Source organism: Ostrinia nubilalis, chromosome 29 (genome assembly GCF_963855985.1).
Source record: "Ostrinia nubilalis chromosome 29, ilOstNubi1.1, whole genome shotgun sequence".
NCBI lineage: Eukaryota > Metazoa > Arthropoda > Insecta > Lepidoptera > Crambidae > Ostrinia > Ostrinia nubilalis.
This window is the reverse complement of record NC_087116.1, coordinates 4,769,499-4,777,063: the sequence shown is the minus strand read 5'-3', so window position 1 is coordinate 4,777,063 and position 7,565 is coordinate 4,769,499.

Below are 7,565 nucleotides of genomic sequence, written 5' to 3'. Positions count from 1 at the left end.
CTTCAAACGTCGTCACTGTAAGCGCGTAATAAAAGACATTAAATGTATGACGGATTGTACAGCGCCCCTAGCGGAAACTTTGAAGAACTAAAATTTTCATATTTTTTTTTAACGCGCTCACTAAAGCCCGTTCTGTGAGCACGTACACTCACTGCGGGCGCCCGTCGCACAGTCGCGACAGCAATATAATTACGCGCGATCGATAAGGATGGGTAGCTTGGGGTCATTGGACAAAATTCTACGTGCTCGCAGACCAGACTATAGTCACGACGTTTGATATAAACTCACACTAAGCCCTCAGGCAAATTATTGAATTTCAATGCAAAAACCAAGTCTGGTATTCGAGATCTGTTGTAACTCATATAATAATAATAGTGTAGCTATGGTGCTAATATAATCTCTTTGTCTGTAAAGTACCACTAGTTTAGTACCTATAGATCGTTTCATCCACTCGGACGCGCCCCACCATTCTTCCGCTAACGTTTGAGTGTTATCGGTACACGCTAAATGCTCCATGAGTGCACACGCACACTACAGTAATGCCTTACGGCTTGCTCGGACCACACTCCCCGCACCCCGCGCGACCGGGACCACACATTGCTGGGGCGCGCCCGAGTGGATGAAACGAACTATACCTGTAAAGGTGCTCACTCACCTACGCATTCGTGTGTAACAATGAATTCAACATTAAAAAAATACATTAAAAATTCTAGTATCAATTCAATTATTTTAAATACATATTTTACTCTTTGCTCGTTATAATGAATTTGTATCAATTAAAATTGTGGCTCAAAAATGTAATCTTTGTCTAAGTAATTATTATTTAAATGACATGTTTAGCAATGAAATAAATATTTAGCTCAGTGGTTAGAAAAAAAAGGGCAAAAGGTGGTGGGTTCATATCTCACGAGAGGCAATCATGGATGGAGTCTTATACCCGTTTTAACCATCAATTCCTAATTTTTAAGTGACCCCTATGATAACACTTATACAGGAATTTTGATACATAGGGGTCACTTAAAAATTAGGGATTGATGGTGAAAACGGGCATTAGACAACTATAGAATATTATATTTTCAATATTTTCTCCTGTTGAACCTATGCTTTAATGTCTATATCATATTAATGCATTTTATGAAACGTTAAAGTTATTCCTTTGTATAAATATAATGCAATTATTAATTTTCAATCCGATCGAGTTAACTGCTCACCTCGTTGGAATGCGACTCTCCCTCCATTCACTAGCATTCATCATCATCATCATCATCTCGGCCATAGGACGTCCACTGCTGAACATAGGCCTCCCCAATGCTTTCCATGTTGCCCGGTTGGTAGCGGCCTGCGTCCAGCGCCTTCCTGCTACCTTTCCCCGCGTTCGCCCCGTCCGTACCAGAGCGGCGATGTGACGTCACGGCTGCTAGGTGCGCAGTTAACTCCACCGGGTTGTATAGCAAACAAAGTATTTATGTCAACTTAAAAATAATCTTTATAAAAAGTGTGAATGTTAATTCACACATTCTAAATGTTTGGTTCAATAAATATGACTATTCTGTAGGAATAAATTCGGAATAATTAAATTAAACTCTATATTTTATTCTCAGAATAATATGAGCTCAAATGAAAATGATATTTTTCACGATATTTTTCTATTTGTTCTGTCATGTCATGTTGTAGTAAATTGTGTGACATTCGTTGTTATGCTTTGTGTCATAAGGGCTAATAATTCTGATAATTCGAGAAAAATACCTATAGTTGTATAGACCAATTCACGAAGGCGAGTGAGCTTTACACGTGTGATGGCTCGCTACTGTTCGTTTTTCAAAAGTTTTGACAGACTATCGTTATGTGCATGTACACGTACACACACAAGTAAAGCTCACTCGCCTTCGTGAGTTGCAAGAACTAATGTGAAATTAAATGTTTAATTGTATTCTAAAACGCGCCGATATTACACTAATCTGTGGGAACCCTAATGTTCTGTCATATTACAGAACTATAATAAAAACTATATTTATTTAGTTAATTTTAAAACAATTATGAAACAAATTATTTTTCTTCAAGAATGCTACAATTATTTTTCTTCTTTGTATTTTAATAGTATTGTTCATTAAGCCAAAATGAGTGAATTATAACAATTTAATGTGTTTATTGTTAAATTCTTTGCGTCAATTTACAATGTAACAATTATTACACAGATCGTCAATTTTTGTCGGTATTTCTCTAGCATTAAAGTGCTCACTCACTAGAACATTCGTATGTAACAAACAACCTAAGATTCAAATATGAGAATTGACTCGTCGATTTTCTGTAATTCTCGGCTCACTAGTGTAATGCTCAAGTATGATTTTACATTACAGTCGCATGTTCTTAGTGAGAGAGCGCCTTTAGAATAACTATTCTTGCAAAATAACACTTTGTGGGCATTATTATTTATAGCATGTAGACAAAACGACATTCTGTTTCGAACTCGATTCGATAAAATTGCGTACATATTATTTTAAGGGATGGCGAAGAGAACTCGATGATTAACGTTAAATTGTCTACCGACACTGATGACAACGCACGTGGCAGATGTAAAGCAAAACTCGATTTAGAATTCGTGACTCGAATAATCGCAAATGTAGCGATTGGTTCTCGATATTGTTGACTAGACTTAGGCATTATATTTGGGGTATCTTACCGGTATTTATTTTGTTAAATAAATCTTTTTTTGGTACGTCTGTGTTTTATTTGTTGATTTACAGTTAAAGCATGTCACTATTGAGCAATTGCTAAAATATAACCATGCTCATTTCGAGTTTTTGGAGCATGCTTTTTGTATACATGCTAATAAGCATGACATTTTAAGAGCATGTGTGTAACTTTAGGCTTTTTATGACACCCAAATGTGGATCTACCCTAAAAAAATTGGTTCCAGGTTGTTATTGGTTAAAATATTAAAAATCAAATCTGTCCATAGTTGTATGAATAAAAAAAACACAATATACCAATAGCATATAATATATTTTCTTACATTTAAAAATAACATTTTGCTTACATGATATTTTACATCCACAGCAGTCACAAAAACAGAAACTTGCATTTCAACAAAATACTTAGGCCCGGTTTCCACCAAAGCGGAGCGGAGTGGAGAAATGTCGGGCCTAGGCTTGTGTTTGTGTAGTACATGTACTATGAACTAATAGGAAGCAATTATTCCTTTATGTGAACGAAAACGAACTATTCTGTCTTGGTCGTTCAAATCGGTCTTTTAGTTCACTTTAGTACAGCCGATCACGAATGAATAGGTGTGAAAGAGACGTGAAATTGGTGACAAGCGCGCGCGAGCGAGATGGATTCGGCTCTGTGTGTTGCAAGTATTTTGCGACATTGTACTATAAGGTGATAGTAATAAAGACGTTTTTCGTCCGATCTGACTAAAAAAATCGGTGTACTAAAATGAACTAATAGTACTAAAAGACCGAACTAGTTCATTTGACCGATTGTACTAGTTCGGAGTCGGAGCGATCTGTTCAGTGTCCGAGTAAGAACAAGCCTAGTCGGGCCGTTAATTTTTTCTGTAGAATTTGACAGTGGCGGTTGAGCGGAGACGAGAAGTGGAAATAATTTAATCTGATTGGTTAATCAACCAAACCACTTCTACGCTCCGCTCCGCTTTGGTGGAATCCGTGCCTTATTTCACACATGTGACTGCGACTCAATTGCATAGCCAAAACAAGTGCTCTTTACAAAACGAACGAAAGCAGTCTTTTAGACAAAATTCAAAGCTTAAAGCAAATGTAACGAACAAAGTATAAAACTAGACGAAGAAGAAAACGACTTTATAGTTTTAAATTCATGAGTTGTTTACGAAATGCACAAACCAATAAGTATCAATACCTCCTAAAAAGTAATACGAATTTCAATTTTATTCGTTTGTGTTAAAATTTGAATTTCTTTAACTGCGCACTTAAAGTCAAAGTCAAAGTCAAAATTTCTTTATTTGTTTGGACTAATAAATAGTTCTTACAAATCGTCATTTTGCTCTTAAGGAGCCTCTACATGTCTCATAATCTTTTTACCCTACCAGCGCTTCGAGACCAACATTGGGCAAGTGCTGAGAAGAAGCGCCGCAACAAACTCAGTCACCACTGTCTGCCGGTTAATATAAATAAATAGAAATAGTAGTAGTAGGTACATTCGATTCAGGAGCAGTTCACTGAATTTACCATGCATTCTTGTATGGTGTATCTTATAAGAATGGGTATACAAGATTGCGTGGTATATTAAACAAGGTAGTGACGTGCTAATATCTAGACTTACATATTAAGATACTAGTAGAAATGACTCGCATACATAAATTTGAATAACTTGGATTGACCAGTCCCCACTTGGCTTGAGTTCGAGGGAGAGTCGCATTCCAGCGAGATGCGCAGTTAGCTCGATCGGATTGTAGAAGGCATTTTTACTTATTTTTAACTTGTGAATCGTTCTTAAATGTTCTGATTGTTTGTACAAAAAATTAACAAATTAATATAAAATGTGATCGAATTAACGCGAAATCTAAATTATTTTATCTTTATTATTGAAATGTTAACTTTTTCTGCGATTTTGCGTTATTTCAATTGAATTCAGTTTAACGAAAATAGTTTTTGGTCCACATACGAAGCTTACGGTAAGAATATTATTTAAATAAGTATAAATCTAACATAGAACCTGCATTACTAACATTGAGTATTTACATAGTAAGAAGACGTCTAAAAGTTTGAAAACTATTTAAAAAATACCTCAGGGGCCGTCCATATATTACGTCATTCTAAATTAGGGGGGGGGGGGGGGTTGGTCTGCGGATGACGGTAAATGATAGATAGGGGGGAGGGGGTGTTTCGAAATTGACGTCATTCTTATTTATTTATTTATAGTTTATTGTTCACGTACAAAAAGATTATTTCTAAAAAGAAATTTCTTCCAGCACACCTAGTAAGTGAGACTGCAAATGTGAGAGGCGGCTAAGGCGCGTACAATACTAAAATAACTCATAATAAACATACATAATGCAACATAGATGTACACAAATACAGTAATAACTACAGATAAAATACTCTAACAATAATATTACATATAATACTAGCTGCCCGCCCCGGCTTCGCCCGTGGTACTTACATGTATTATACATATAAACCTTCCTTAAGAATCACTCTATCTATTAAAAAATAAAATAAAAGGTGATTCTATAACCAAATGTTTTAATTTTGTCAAACTGGTAATGACGTCAATTTTGGGAGAAGGGGGGGGGGGGGTCATTAAGAAATGACGATAGGATGATTGTAGGGGGGGGGGGGGGTCTAAAATCTGAAAAAATCGATGACGTAATTTATCATCATCATTTCAGCCACAGGACGTCCACTGCTAAACAATCATTCCCATAATGACCGGTTGGTATAGATCGTTTCATCCACTCGGACGCGCCCCAGCAATGTGTGGTCTCGGTCGCGCGGGGTGCGGGGAGTGTGGTCCGAGCAAGCCGTAAGGCATTACTGTAGTGTGCGTGTGCACTCATGGAGCATTAGCGTGTACCGATAACACTCAAACATTCACGGAAGAGTGGTGGGGCGCGTCCGAGTGGATGAAACGATCTATTGCGATCTTGTATCCAGCAAAAATACCTTTTTACGTGTAAAATCTACATTATATGCTACATATCTTGTAACCCTTTCAAATACAGTCAGCGTCAAATACTTCGTGACACCCAAAGTAGGCAAAAAGTTCGCAACACGTCTTTGTTACAATGAGGGTTTTCGCGATTGAAAAATCCGCCAGATGGCAATACGTAGACGGGAGGTCCAAATGCTGCGTGATTGGTGGATTTTGACATATCTGTCAATGTCATGTCAAAAATAACCAATCATGCAGCATTTGGACCTCGCGTCTACGTATTGCCATCTGGCGGATTTTTCAATCGCGAAAACCCTCATTGGAATAAGGTTGTGTTGTCAACTTTTTGGCCACTTTGGGTGTCACGAACTATTTGGCACGGTAGGGGTGACATAGAAATATTATATGACTTGACAGAGCATTTAATCTGAAGTCTCGCTAACGTTTGACGTCACAAAAACACCCTCCCGTGCCCCTCCCATACCTCAGGCACTGAAAATGACCTATAAGGCCCAGAACAGACGATGAAACACGCAACTGCAACGAAACTGCAACTGCTAGTTACTTTTGAGTTGCATCTAAGTTTCTGCCATAGCGTCCGTTGAGAGACCACACACGACGCGACCAGTTTGAAACTTTCAGTTTCAGTTTCATTCATCAGAATCATCATAAAATAAAATTCATAAAATTCATTTATTTTTGCAAATAGGCTTTAAAAAAGCGCTTTTACACGTCCCAATATTAACCCTACCACTGCTTCGGGACAATAAATGGGCCAGTGCTGAGAAGAAGCAGCGCAAGAAACTCAGTCACTATTGTCAGCCTCCTTTTCAAGGTTTTACAGTCTTTAAAATATACAAATTATAGTCATAAGTATTAATGCGAGCTAGGTAGTTAAACATTCCAAACATTTTTATCCTTTATATAATCATCAACTTTATAGTAGCCCTTTTTCATTAAGGTGCTTTTGATATGTGCTTTAAATTTATGAATGGGCAATTCTACAACAGTTTGTGGTAATTTATTGAAAAGTTTAATACATTTCCCCATAAATGAATTACCAATCTTGTGCAGTCTGAAATTTGGAACGGCAAGTTTATTTTTGTTTCTTGTATTGAACTTGTGTAAATCACTCTTTCTAGTAAATTGCTCTATATTTTTGCGAACATATAAAAGGTTTTCATAAATGAACTGTGAAGCTACTGTCAGTATATTAATCTCCTTAAAGAATTCTCTCAAGGAAAATCGGGGTTCAAGGTTATAAATGGCCCGCACTGCTCTCTTCTGCAGAACGAACACAGTTTCAATGTCCGCAGCTGAGCCCCACAACAATATGCCGTATGACATTATACTATGAAAATAGCTAAAATAAACTAGCCTTGCCGTTTCAATGTCAGTTAATTGCCTTATCTTTCTTACTGCAAAAGCAGCTAAACTGAGCCTTGCTGACAAGGTTTCAATATGAGGACCCCACTGAAGTTTAGAGTCTAAAGTGATTCCCAAGAATGTTGTGGAACTTATGCTATTTAATGGTTCATTCTTCACCATCAATTGTGTGGGAACCTGCCTCACATTAGGTAAGGTAAATTTAATGCACTTAGTTTTGTTTGCATTTAACAATAAGTTGTTAACAGTAAACCAATGCAAAACCTGTGAGAGTGTGTCATTTATATCATCAAGGTTTACTTTACCTCTATCAACTTTGAAAATGAGAGATGTGTCATCAGCAAATAACACAATATCACATAGATCTTTTACAAAGTAGGGAAGGTCATTAATATAAATAAGAAATAGCAAAGGTCCCAATATCGATCCCTGTGGCACACCCATGGTAAGAGGTGCTCCAGAAGACTCAGTTCCATTAATACAAACTTTTTGCTTTCTGCCTGTGAGATACGAGTTCAACAGATCAGATCAGAAAGTTGCAGTTT